Raw genomic sequence first — 15,079 nt, 5'->3', positions numbered from 1 at the left:
GATCGCGCATCTGTTTTAGTTGTTTGTCACCTAACCACAATACAAAGAGTTGTTCGTCAAGCAACTGTCGCACTTGTTCAGCTCGCCATCATACTTTGCTGCATTATGATGCAATTAAGCGAACATCAAATGTTCAACCTAAAGAGAAACCAACACAATCCCTAGTTAAAGACTCAACAGAAAACTATTAATCTTCTTCGTCCTTAGTATTATTATTAGTCGACATAAAAATTAGTTGTGTACAGAAATCAGTCATACATTATAAAAATAATGAGGGCAGTAATAGCACAGTGCTGGCGTTACATTGAACTAAAAATATCCTAAATTTCCAGGTTACAGTTTAGTAGCTTTATCTATCACTTCCCTACGTGAAATAAAATTTGTTGACAATTGTACGCCCTATAAGCTGTGGTAGTCTATTACAGTTGTGATAAAAAATAACTTAATATGCCAAATCTAGAGTAGAGAAATATGAATACATTGGGTTTTTTTTACATATATTTAAATATTGTATTAATTAGTTTTGTTTGCGTTTAGGGAGAGGAACATAATGTGGAACCGCACCCAAATGAACCTATATTAACAACAGAACACAGAGTAGACGAAGACGAAGTCGAAGAGGTCCCACGTGGACCAAAGCCGGATTTGGTAAGTCTAAAATACTAGAAATTGACTATGGCCAAATTTTATTCCCCCTTTTTTACAATCCATAAAGGCTTATAGACTAATTTCCTTAAAAGGGTTGGATAATTTTTCTTGCCACTGGCTTTCCTGATACCACACTTCGTTCTATTGAACTAAAAATGTCCTAAATTTACAACTTACAGACTATTAGCCTTATCAATCGCTTCCCTACGTGAAATACAATTTTTTACGATTGTACTCCCCATGAGCTGTGGTAGTCTATTACAGTTGTGATAAAAAATAACTAAAAATGCCAAAACTGGAGAAGAAAAATGTTAATACCTTGGGTTTTTTTTAACATATATTTAAGTATTGTATTAATTAGTTTTGTTTGCGTTTAGGGAGAGGAACATAATGTAGAACCGCACCCAAATGAACCTATATTAACAACAGAACACAGAGTAGACGAAGAGGAAGTCGAAGAGGTCCCACGTGGACCAACGCCGGATTTGGTAAGTCTAAAATACTAGAAATTGACTATGGCCAAATTTTATTCCCCCTTTTTTACAATCCATAAATGCTTATAGACTAATTTCCTTAAAAGGGTTGGATAATTTTTCTTGCCACTGGCTTTCCTGGTACCACACTTCGTTCTATTGAACTAAAAATATCCTAAATCTACAGGTTACAGTCTAGTAGCTTTATTAATCGCTTTCCTACGTGAAATACAATTTTTTACGATTGTACGCCCCATGAGCTGTGGTAGTCTATTACAGTGGTGATAAAAAATAACTAAAAATGCCAAAACTGGAGAAGAAAAATATAAATATATTGGGTTTCTTTTTTACATATATTTAAGTATTGTATTAATTAGTTTTGTTTGCGTTTAGGGAGAGGAACATAATGTGGAACCGCACCCAAATGAACCTATATTAACAACAGAACACAGAGTAGACGAAGACGAAGTCGAAGAGGTCCCACGTGGACCAAAGCCGGATTTGGTAAGTCTAAAATACTAGAAATTGACTATGGCCAAATTTTATTCCCCCTTTTTTACAATCCATAAAGGCTTATAGACTAATTTCCTTAAAAGGGTTGGATAATTTTTCTTGCCACTGGCTTTCCTGATACCACACTTCGTTCTATTGAACTAAAAATGTCCTAAATTTACAACTTACAGACTATTAGCCTTATCAATCGCTTCCCTACGTGAAATACAATTTTTTACGATTGTACTCCCCATGAGCTGTGGTAGTCTATTACAGTTGTGATAAAAAATAACTAAAAATGCCAAAACTGGAGAAGAAAAATGTTAATACCTTGGGTTTTTTTTAACATATATTTAAGTATTGTATTAATTAGTTTTGTTTGCGTTTAGGGAGAGGAACATAATGTAGAACCGCACCCAAATGAACCTATATTAACAACAGAACACAGAGTAGACGAAGAGGAAGTCGAAGAGGTCCCACGTGGACCAACGCCGGATTTGGTAAGTCTAAAATACTAGAAATTGACTATGGCCAAATTTTATTCCCCCTTTTTTACAATCCATAAATGCTTATAGACTAATTTCCTTAAAAGGGTTGGATAATTTTTCTTGCCACTGGCTTTCCTGGTACCACACTTCGTTCTATTGAACTAAAAATATCCTAAATCTACAGGTTACAGACTAGTAGCCTTATCAATCGCTTTCCTACGTGAAATACAATTTTTTTACGATTGTACGCCCCATGAGCTGTGGTAGTCTATTACAGTGGTGATAAAAAATAACTAAAAATGCCAAAACTGGAGTAGAGAAATATTAATACCTTGGGTTTTTTTTTTACATTTAATTAAATATTGTATTAATTAGTTTTGTTTGCGTTTAGGGAGAGGAACATAATGTAGAACCGCGCCCAAATGAACCAAAAGCAATCACAGTAAGTCTGAAATACTGAAATATATTGTATGAACTTAAAGCCTTATCGATTGCATCCCTACGTGGAATATAAACTTTTGGCGACTGTTCGCCTTATAAGCTGTGGTACTCACAGCTGGGTACTGTATTATAGTTGTAATATAAAAATAAATATGCCAAAACTGGAGTAGAGAAATATTATTACCTTGTGTCTTTTTTTTGCATATATTTAAATAATGTATTAATTAGCTTTGTTTGCGTTTAGGGAGAAGAACAGAGAAGAGTTGATATGGAGGACGAAGAGGTCCCACAAGGACCAAGGCCGGATTTGGTAAGTCTTTTAGTAATTCAATTACTAAGGTATAGTCAATTTTTCCCCCTCTTTTTACAATCCATAAATGCTTATTAACTAATTTTCTTAAAAGGGTTGGATAATTTTTCTTTATTTTGTTTTTAAATTGAAGTTTTTGGGGTTTAAAAAATCTGAAAATTAGACCACAGGTAAATTTAAAATATACAATTATATCAATTTTTTCTTTATTTTGTTTTTTCAGCGACGTTATATGGAAATGTTGGTTAGAGAAGAGGTAAGTACCAAAAATAAAAATTTGTCGTTTAATGAGATACTATGGGAATACGACCCTAGAATGCATGGACATTTAATCGACTATACTGGAAGATTCATTATGGATAAGACAATCAATTTCTATTAAACTATTTCGAATTTTGTAGTTTTTCAATTGAAAACTTTTGTTTATGTTATTTTACAATATGAGGTCGTATTCAAATATGTATCTTTCTGATTTTCTCTCAGAGCTCTATCAACTTTTAAAATTTAAATGGTAACATCTATGTATATTTTATTGGCTCTTTTAATTAGTTAAGTGCGGTAAAGTTGTAAAATTCTCCTTCCCCTCTCCATATTTATTACATATTTATTGTTATTTCAAAAATTTTTAAGCAAATTATCGCTTATCTAAAAAGTTTATCAAATATTTATACATGGAACCTGAGTTTTAAGAGTTGATTACACCCTGGAAAGTTGTTAATAAAACAATTTTTTGATAATTTTCAGAGGAGGCAGCATGCTTGTATGAGGTGCAAGGAGTTCGGGCACCTCGGGCACCAGTGCCATCTGCCCTGGGTGGAGTCCAAAGAAAGTCCCGAACATTATGCAAGAAGAACCAGGGGGCGCCGTAGGCGTTAGAGATCACTCTAGTGATCTCAGTACATGCACCGTTCTATACCCTGTTTGCTAAGAGAGCATGCCGGGCAGTGTTGGGCAAAATCGTAATCATAACTACCATTACGTTTATAATCATGAAAATGTTAAGGTGTGATTACGATTACGCCCAACACTGATGCCGGGTTTGCGCGTGTAGACTGAAGACTAAGTAGCAAGACTAAGGCAGGCAGACAGAGCGGACTTACGGGGGAACGTTAGTCACATGCCGCAACCCAACGAAAATTGGCCGTTCTGCGCACCCCCCCCGTGGCACCAAGTGTGACTAACGTTTCCCCCGAAGTCCGCCCTGTCTGCCAGGCTTAGTCTTCAGTCTACACGCGCAAACCCAGCATGCTCTCTTAGCGAACAGGGTATAAAATGGTGCATGTACTTTTTGGCCTGGCTTTGATACCGGCACATCAAAGCCGACTAGGCCCTTATTTTGGTCGCCGGGGTTCCCACTCTAGCCGCATCTTCTCCGACTTCGATACCTCCTACCACTCTACCTCTAGTCCGCCAAATGCTTTTAATCTCCAGTTCTCCGGTTTTATCGGTCCAACCACCACTGCTTATGTCCTGGGTACTTGACCCTTTAGCTCATCCGTCGTCACTCTCCTCCGGCCGCCTCTTGTTGGCGCATTGAGAGGTGGCGCAGACACTCTTGTGGCGATCTCCTATCAACCTCGCTCCATTCTACAAGTTGCTCATGAACCTTACTCGCATGTCACTGGCCGGGCCAGTGGGAAAAGCCGGCGACATTTCGGCTACCGACTACCGTTTGACAGTGTTGGGCAAATGTAATCTGTTTAATTATTACGATAAATAATAGTAATCAGTAATCATCGTGTTAGATTAATACAATCATATAAATGTAATCATGATTACATTTATGATTACATTAATCTTTCAAATGTGATCATGAAATGATTAATGATTATATTTTTTTAACCGCCATAGGTTTTATGTATTACATAATACATATATCAAAAAAAATATATGGGATGTCTAAGACGATTTGACCTTTGCAATATCATCTAGACAATTATTATTATTTTGTAATAAGCCTGGGGCGGTTAAACAATTTCTTTTTGTAATGTTTTCATGATTACAATTGAAAATATAATCATGATTACTGATTACTTTTACAAAATGATAAAATGATTAATGATTAATTTAATCATGATTACAATGCTGTAATCGATTACGTAATCCAATAATAAATTAATCGGTTACGCCCAACACTGCCGTTTGAAGGGCATTACTGCCAATATCATACTACAATATACATGTATTCTTTTTTTTTGTCCCTTTAAGCATTTTTGTATTGTCGTACCTATTGCACCACACCTTCAGTTTTGCGCAGGCGAACCCTCCCACTTCTGATGTGATGTGGTGTAAATAGATGAATAAAAGCCATTTAAATACAAACTCCACCCCATTGCATTGTAATAACTTCAAAGTTAACATTATAAAATTTTTTTTTATAAAAATTGTTATAATATCTAATGTAAAAAAAAATATTATGTAAAACCATCTGGTTAAAATCATATTATTCTTGATAATGTGTGTATAATAATATACAATAACCGTAATGTTAATAAATACAGTACTAATTGCTAAACAAAAAAAAATGTTTTTTATTTAACTAAAATACATTGATAATAATATACAAGGTAATGCATTGTTTAAAACCAATTGCGTAATGTAAACATTTTATAAAAAGTACAGTGTTGTTTAGGGCTTAAATTCATGTGAAATAAACACGTTGGGTATCCATCATCAGAGTGTAATTGATCTATGCGAGGACAAACAATATCTTCAAGGTTAATTATGTTAATATGTGATAAACTCATGTAAAATATCTTTTTTCTGTAGTCCATATATGGTTGTAAATGTTAAAGCATTTAAAATTATTGATAGTTCTTCCGCTTCATAATGAGGTGCCATTGAGTGAAGGTGTTTGGTTAGCCATTTGTTAACATTTTGTGTTTTAATGTTTAAAGATTGTGTAACATACATACCTACTTATATAAATTATATATAAATAAAAAAAAAAAAAAAGTACCAACCAACCAAGTTCATACTTACATTGGGTTCATTCGGTTTTTATCGAGAGCTCAGGCAATTCCTAAAATCCTATTTTTCTTTTTGTACTTTTCGTTGGTTAAAAATGGAATACGAAGTTGTCGACGGATTTCGTAAAAATAGTAAGCTACATCATAGTAATGATGGCTATTTTTACCGCGTAAAGAAAGTGAGGCTATCGTCTACCTCACTAAGTTGTATAAAACCCAACTGCACTGCGAGAGGTATGATTTATTGCTATATATTATTTTAGAAAATTAATCTTTTTTTCTCAATATGAATTATTTGTAACCCGATTATAAATGGAAAACTGAAGCAATTAGTAGTTAGATGTAATCGTACTTATTTTACGAATACACAATAAAGCAGTGTACCATTTAAGTATAACTCAACAGAAGATTTTTTTTAATTAGGTAATACTCCACTTAATTAGAAAAATATCTTTTAAAAGGCTTGAAATAAAAACCGTTTTATTTGATTTTTTTTAGAAAATAACACTATTTTTCAAAGAAAAAAGGCCAGCACCATGAGTTGCCCTAGTACAATTTATAGATTTTAATATGATAATTTACAAAAATTGATCAATGGGTTAACTATCATGAATATTTTGTGGCAATTAGTATTTATATTCATAATAATTTTTTATAATCCGATTTGGTATAAAATATAACAATGATTAAAGGGATTGAAAGCGGACAGTTTTTAAGGGGTTTTATAAAAGGCAATATTTAAGAAAAAAGCAACTTTTCGAACATTTTATTTAGTTACAGGTTACTTTGTAAAAGCTAGAGGCATCATTTTTAACTTTTACAATTTATTCTCCGAGTAAATGCCATTTTGTACATACAAGAAATTAATTAAGGGAATTGCATACGGTCGGTTTTTAAGGAATTTTGTATAGGCAATATTTAGGAAAAATTATTTAATAAATTTTGACCATGTCAATTAATTTACCGGTTAATTTGTATAAGCTTCATGGTGTTATTTTTAATTTAAATCATTTTGTCTATGAGTAAAGACATTTTAGTTAATATAGTATACATTTTTTGTTCCATCGCACAGGCTGAACCAGTGGTCCGATAATTTATCTGAAAATATATTTGAATTTGCCATGAAGTTTACTTCATCGGTCAGGGCACTTTTTTAAAATCTTATTCCTACTATGTACAAAGCCCGTTTGAATATTATAAAAAATTTCAAATTTTAAAAGGGTAAAGGTAAAGGGTTTAAATTAAAAACCGAAAGTGTGCCCTGAACGATCCTAAGTAAACTTCATGACGAATTCAAATCTGTTTTTAGATTGTTTATCGGATCACCGTGTTGGCTTATGCAATTGAATAAAAATGATGTTTTGACTGAAAAAATTGACCGCATGTAATCCCCCCTTAAGACCTAAAATCTTGACAAAACTATGCCTACTTAATGTGATTGAATTTTAATTCTGTATAAATATTTGGGCTCATGAGCTTTTTCCCTAGGTTACCGTGGAAGTCGGATTAATAAAACAATATAAAGGATACTAAAAACTTAAGAAATTAAAATAGGATTTAAACACAATTTTAATTGAAATATAAAATGATTCACACAATAACCTTGAAAAGAGGACGATTAACTTGACATTTTTTATATAAAATTCAAATTGGACATTCTACGTAGGCGTAATTTTGTCATGATCTTAGGTCTAAAACTTCGAAAAAACCAGTCCGCTTTTAATCCTCTTAAGGCTGAAAACAATTTATAACATTAAACTCTTCTTAACACAATATTGTAATTTTTTTATTATATAAAGGACTTATCAGGAATGATAGATTTGAGGTGATCGGACTTCATAATCATGATCCTGATATGGAATATCTGGATATCCTGATATGGATTGTCCGCTGTACGTGTAAAAAGCCAAATTCTTCATCGTTGTTCAACAGAATTGACCAGTCTTAAAGTCATTTATGATGAAGAAATAACACAGTAATATGTATATATTGTTATATATTGCCTACCCTGTAATTGAAGCCACAAACGCTTGTGGTCATTAAAATGCATATTAAAAAGTTATTTTATACATCTTATTAGTATATTTTCATAGAACACTAAATAACTGTATACCTATAAACGTATTTCGTAAGCCTTTCTGTTCAATAATAATAAAACAAAATTTGTTTTATTATTATTGAACAGAAAGTATTTAATACTTAATGAAAGTCCTACCGTTTTTAAATATAAGAACACTTAATATTAAAATTAAGTTCTCAAATCAATCAGCTCAGCATAAGCATAATTATTTAGTAGTTCAAGACTTACATATTCTATACTTAGATTAAACCATGTTAACACTCAATTGGCGTACACCAGCTTATTGCGAACTATGGAACGGGCCAGGGCCGAGACTCAGCCATCGATACCCCAGACTCTCTTGGGATATGCGGGCAATTTGTCCGACCCGAGGTACCGGCATCTATTTTTAACGTCTAGCAACGAGGAGTTGTATAGGGGCTACATAGATGGAGGTGTAGAAGCTGGCGAAGCAGTGGTTTTCATTTCGCCTGCAATGATGAAGTAATCATTTAATTAACAATGAAAAAATATGTGTTACAAAGAAAACATTGCCTTTGATCCCAAAAACATATTTCTTAAGTATTTAAAAAAAATATATAACTTATTTTAAAGAAAAACGATTAAAATTTGTATAAATTAATTTCTTTCAATTAACTATTATGAATTATCTCCAACAAAAACCTAACAGAGAAAATTGGCCAAGTTCCAAGACTAAATATCAAAGTAGTGATATTTACATTTCAAAAGCTTATCTTAAGAGGAATCAGAGACATGTGAGTTAGAAAAACTGGGTGAATTGGTTCGTTTAAAGATAAACTGGCATTACTGAAACTTGGCCTAGCACACTACTGTGCGCTCAGATAGCTGCTTGTAATATTTTGTGGACAAGTACAGCAGCATATTTAATATCAGTCCAATAGCAAATAGTTTTAATACCAATCTTCACAAATTAGAATATATAATTGCTTACCTAGATGATTTTTTTTATAGACAATATTATAGCTTAAATGTAATTTTAGTTTATTAGGCAGTTCACATGAATTACATGAAGATGGCACGTTCAAATCGAGGCCTATTCAGCCTCAAACTGAACAAGTTTTAATTATTATGGCCATTTACATGGATCAGGTAATAGAAAATATATAATAAATTTAAAAAACGATTTTTATGAGTTTACGATTAGCATTTTTATTTATACGTTTACTTAGGCTTTTCCGTTGCATTTGTGTTGATGACAAGGAAGACCGAGATCGCGTACCGGTGCGTGCTTGAATAAGTAAGGGATCTTATTCCAGGCGGTATTCAAGCAACAAACATCATTACTGACTATGAAACCGCATTAACCAATGCACTGAGGAATACTCTGCCAGCTGCCAACCTGCAGCGCTGTTGGTTCCACATGGTGCAAGTATGAAAAATGTTTTTAATAATTCTCTCATCATTTCTGGTGCTAAAAAATATAGCATCGTGTGTTGCCATTTAAAAATGTTTATGGTAATTTATAGGCACTTTAGAAAAATGGTAAAGAGTTTGGCATGCGGCGACGTGAATATCGTAACGACTTGGCATTGCATAACATGTTCCGCATGTCGAAGGCTCTGGCCCTTTTACCGGTCGAGCACATAGCCGAGGGTTTTAACCTGATCAAAGAAGAGAGTAGTCACGCGGAAAACGAACAAATAGCTCGTCGATATATTAATTACTTCGAGAACCAGTGGATGAACCGTAAGTGTTTAGTACTGCAAACCTTAGAAAACAGTTTTTCAAATCACTTTGTATTATTATGGATATAATATTCATTAAATTTACCTAAATTAATAAGATTCATAATTATTGTACAGAAGCCTCCCCCTCCCCCAGTTGTAATACTAACAAAAGAAAAAAACAATTTGATTTTGTTTGATTTTCTCTCAATACTAACATAAAAGTGAAATGCGTACATCTATATGAAATAAAGATGCTTGATAATAATAAATAGTTAATTATTACAAACAATACCTAATATATCCTCAAAAATGAGAAAATAGTTATTTAAAAAATAATTAATTTACCTTTGTACATAGTGGAGAGGAAATGGCAGAGTGGGTAAGGCATTAGTGTGTTTGGCACTCACTGTTGCCGGGCAAAAAATCGTCTGGTTAAAAGAAGCCGCCATCTCTCCGGCAATCACAGCTATAAACTTTTAAAACGCTCTCGACTCCAAAATACTGAATTTATTTTTATGTATATGAAATGCTCTGGGGTTAAAAAAAACTAAGCAAAAAAATATTATTTTTTACAAAAAATTTTCTTTTATTATCTCATTGTATAATACTTACTATAGGAACCGGTGCGCAGAATTTTAGCGTTACGGACAGGCCAGGAGGACAAACAATGATCAGGAGGTCTTTCACAGAATTTTAAACCAACAAATGAATACAACAAAGACCGGGAATTTGGAATTTTACAAGTAAATCGAAATACTTGCTACAAAATAGTTAATTAGTTATAGAAATAATTTTTTTTTTTTAATTACAGAGGTACTCCTGAAAATTGAGGGTATTTATAGCCAAAAATATCAACAGCAGTTGGAGCGCCCCACCTTAAGGCCACGTCGTCCACTATATGTGCAGCAGGACAGAACATAAGAGCGGCGACTGAAAGGCTGGAGCAAGGCTGCCTTACTGTTAAGGAATTTCTCTCCTACACAGGCCACTTGGCCTATAACATAGGTATACCGACAATAGTACTAAATAAAGACTGCCAGGCGAGCAACCGTCCGGTAAAATACCATCCTCCTCTCAGGCGACGGACTGGCGATCCGTCCCGGATAGCGAATTCATCAAGAAATCATCTCATGATTGCACGTTGGGCCTTCGTGGCCCGTTATGCTACAATTAAAAATAAAACCTTAATAAACTAAATTTTTTTAATAAGGAATATAACAGGTTATAAATAAAGTTGTTTTATTTTAACTTAAAATTTAGAATTGGGAGATGGTGAGGAGCAAAATGCTCCCGTTGTTGAAGCTGCCGCCGATCTTGTAGTTGAGGCTGCTCCTGTAGTTGAGGCTGCTTTTGTTGTTGAGGCTGCTCCGGCTGTTCAAGCTGTCCAAGATAATAACGCCATTCTTCCCAGTAAGGCTCTGAACAGAAATATTAAAAACAATTTGTTAACAATTATAATAGTATACAACATATTTCTTAATGGCAATACATTATATTATATATAAGAAAAAGGAAATATTAAACATGCAATATTTAAATTTAAAAAAAAACTAATAAAATGACTCGTACACCTAAATAATAAAAAAGGATACCCTGTAAAAATATATTTTGTCCATATCATATTAATAATAATTTTTATGACCATTAATATTATTGTTGATAATCCGTTTATATTTTAATTTATTTGTGTTAATAGTTAATGATGACTATCACATACCTGAGGATGACGACGAAGTTCTCGCGTTTATCGGGCAAATGGAAGGACAACGTTTGAGAAGGGAGCAAGATAATATTCCATTCGTTTCGGCTAATTTGAATGAGGATATAACACCGCGACAAATAAACAGTTGTGGCATTTGCTTGGCAGCCACTAACACACATGCTTGCATTCCGTGTGGGCACAAATGTTTATGCCACGATTGCGGTGAGGATGTGAGGGGCAGAGGGCGTTGTCCCATTTGCAATTCTGACATCTATATGATTGTCAGAATTTTTGACTAGCATCATATTGTGTAAATATTATTTTGTATATAAAATTAATTCTGTAAATAATAAGTGTAAATAGCGTAAATATTGTAAATTGTAAAAATAGGGGGTTGTGATAGATCGCCTCCTCGTGGTACCCCCTGGGCAACGTTCATCTTCTCAAGACGAACGGCTAAAGATCTATTAACTCAGTGGCCAAACTATCATTTATAACGTTCTCCTGGCCTGATTACATGCAACCAAACCGAACACAATCGAATCGAAAGATTCTCAGGCCACCTAAGAAAGCTAGGGTCTACCCTACGCATTTGCCAAATCAATATTGAAGGTATTAGCAGATCAAAAAGTGACTACATCTCCCGAATCCTCAGGGAACAAGACATCAATATAGAGGACCCAGAATCGACTCCATATAATTTTGGAAGTGTTGTATAATGATAAATGAGTTTTTTTTTTAATGAATATTCATACTCGTAAAAATCAAATATTATGCCTATCAACGAATATAAATAGTATAGTATATATATTAATATAAAGGGCTGCGGGAAAAAGATCAATGTAAATTTTTTTTGAAAATTAGATTTTGGTATCAAATTATTTGTATTGACGTATTGTATCTTTTATGCGCTCGAACTAGGGAAAAAACAGATTAGTCGAGTGACTAAAAATATATTAAATTTTTCCCAACTAATAAATATAAAGATATTAAAAAAAAAAAAAAAAATTATTAAAAAAAACCCGAATAAGCAAGTCACCGTACGGTACCACTGCAGGTAGAAGAATAAACATACCGCGGACGCGGTGGCCGGTCACCGGTGGATCGGCACTGGGCGGCAAAATAACGCGCATGCGCAGACACAATGCGCCCGACACAGAAGTGTCGGCTAAAATACGGTCGGCGATATTATTTTCGGCGTGAATCTTTTCGGTTTCAATATTTTCGGTTAATACATGTTTCGGCTTAAAAATTGTTCGATGAAAATATTTTCGGAACTATTATTTTCGGCGTTAATGTTTTTCAGCTATAATAATTTTCGGTAAAATTATGGTCGGACCAAATACTTTCGGCTTTTTTATAGCATCCCAATAAAATACTTCTTTGTATAATAGGATAATCTTGAAATATTTTACAAAATAAATAAAATATATTATATTACTTTTTTATATCCACTGTACTACTGTATATTTACTATCGGAATTTAATTCTATCAGCTTTAACGATTACGCTGTAAAGCAAAGGAAGTGTAATGGTGTATATAGTAGCTCAAAAGGGATGAATGGGGTTGCCTAGTAATACCAAAGAGTTACTGTAGTGTCAAATGTGTAATGTAAGTATAATGTTGATAATTTGAAAACTTTAATAATTTTAAAAAGTTCCTTTTTCGGTTATCATTAGTACTTAAACTAGAATTGCCTCACCGGTGCAACAAACAGTTAACTAAACAAAATACAATTGTGAATAAAATTCACACACAACAAATTAACTTAATTTCTGGCCAAGGGTGTAGCGAGGTCATTGTTCCCAAGTCCATTCGGCCGACTGACTTTACAAAAACAAAATGTACACGCACAAGAACTAATTAGTCATTTTTTTTCCCTTACTTTTTAATTTTCTCAATGTTCTTATGTTAAAATTTTAAAACTAATATATACGCAAAAATAAGAATACTTTTAAATGAATATATTTATAAAAAAAAAATGCAATGGATACAAAAAGTGGTTAAATGTTATTTCATATTTTTTTTTAGAACCGCCATTGTTAAGACCATTTTTTAATAAATAATAATATAATTTTACTTAATACTAATAAAGAATAACAAATATACGAAGTAAAACAGGGCTGCGTATACTTTCGTCCCTAAGAAGGTATATTTGGCAGGTAATTCAACCGGCGCGGCAACTTTAAAACATTAACTTCCATTTTGTACCTATACACTTTGCAATACGTACTAAAAATATATAGATTATAGGTGATACCTACACGCATTTATAAAATAAACAAAGATAACAGTTCAATAACAGGTAAACAGTTTTCTAGAGATAATAAAATATCGTCTTTTTGGTGGTGAAAAATATACGTTCGGACTTTTTGTCTCTTTCAAAATGCCATCTGGAAATATTTTTTAAAAACAGCCTCGTTTGAGTCGTTAGCTAATAATTACTCCTTAATAATATGTCATGCTGGCAGCACAACTAACACCATTAATAATCGTATATTGTATACAAGTATTGTTAGTGTTGGCATTACTGAGAGGCGGTTTTTTTAGGGGCGGCGATTTGTCGATTTTTTATCCGGCGACGTTTTGTCGATTTTTTGTCCGGCGGCGTTTTGTCGGGCGACCTTTTGTCGTTTTTCCGATACAGTGCATCCGGCACAGAAGTGTCAGCTAAAACACGTTCAGTGACATTATTTTCGGACTTATTATCGCCGTAAATAATTCGGCAGTATCATTACCCTATATTATAGGGCCTATAACATTAAAATAATAGAATCTAAATTCAAAATCGCCTCGGTTAATTGTCAGGTTTAAAGCCCAAAAATTACACCCAAAACAGTGAAATGCAAAAAACTATTAATTTCTTAAAGGTGAATGTACCTGTAATAGAAGTCAAGTTATAGTTAAAAATAATAGTAATTGATATTTGTTTAAAATTACCGAGTTTGAACAATTTTTCCATTTGAGGAGTGATTTAATATATCCTTTATTTTTTTTTCATTTTGGCTAATCGCTTTTTATTTTTTGGAATACTTTCTATTTTAACATATGTAAACTTAACTTATAGACTTATATATAACCTATGGTATACACTTTACACAAAAGTTGTGACAACATAAATGTATGAACTACGACTTGTTTGTACTATTTCATGGGACTTATTGTACATACAAGTACAGAGTATATTTACATTCCCCCGGACTTTTGAGACAACTATTATTTATAAAACTAGAGATACAGATAAAGATGTCTAGAGGTTAGTCGGCTAAATGTCATGGTTTACCTTTGTGAAACAAAATTTGTTCAAACGTAGTATGTTATATGTCAGTACACAGCGGTTCTGAGGGGGGTGCCCGGCTACGCCGGCCATGGTGTCGTGACATATTTGATAGATAAGTTAATAATACATTCATATTTTTTTGATCCATATATTTAAATCCATAAATTGGTTTTTTTTAGATGGCTAACCAACAGTTCATCCTACTAAATGTTCATAATTAAAAATTTTAAAATAATTTTATTATTCATTATGTAGTATTAATTAAAAAAAATATAGCAAAATCTATAGTTTTAACTTTTTTAGAGTGGAGCGAATACTTATATTATACTTCTATAAATAATAAATTAAATGTTGATGTTGAATTTCAATATAAATTAAAAAATGTATTGTTCTTATTTTTGCTAATTTTTATTCAGTGCTTCAGATATTATAATATTAATCATTTATTAAATGAAAAATTAGTTTCAATAAAAATGATAATATTTTAATAATAATAATAATATTTTA

General features: G+C 32.8%; 2 long non-coding RNA genes across 2 annotated transcripts; one reads left to right on the top strand and one right to left on the bottom strand.

The window, feature by feature from the left end:
* The first annotated feature begins 547 nt into the window (after positions 1 to 547).
* Positions 548 to 2,108, top strand: LOC126837575 (uncharacterized). Its single transcript, XR_007685575.1, has 3 exons — positions 548 to 648; positions 1,026 to 1,136; positions 2,003 to 2,108. It is a non-coding gene; the product is annotated as an uncharacterized LOC126837575 (long non-coding RNA).
* A 7,228-nt stretch (positions 2,109 to 9,336) lies between these two features.
* Positions 9,337 to 10,729, bottom strand: LOC126837571 (uncharacterized). The gene is made up of 3 exons (XR_007685562.1): positions 10,202 to 10,729; positions 9,935 to 10,136; positions 9,337 to 9,630 (listed from the first exon to the last, which is right to left on the bottom strand). It is a non-coding gene; the product is annotated as an uncharacterized LOC126837571 (long non-coding RNA).
* Positions 10,730 to 15,079: the final 4,350 nt, after the last annotated feature.

The sequence above is a fragment of the Adelges cooleyi genome, unplaced genomic scaffold (genome assembly GCF_023614345.1).
Source record: "Adelges cooleyi isolate 19-005CV unplaced genomic scaffold, UGA_ACOO_1.1 ACOO_flye_CR_arks_rails_tigmint_CR_PRNA_252, whole genome shotgun sequence".
Classification (NCBI taxonomy): Eukaryota; Metazoa; Arthropoda; class Insecta; order Hemiptera; family Adelgidae; genus Adelges; species Adelges cooleyi.
The sequence above is the reverse complement of the archived record's forward strand: the minus strand, read 5'-3'. Positions and strand labels throughout refer to the sequence as shown.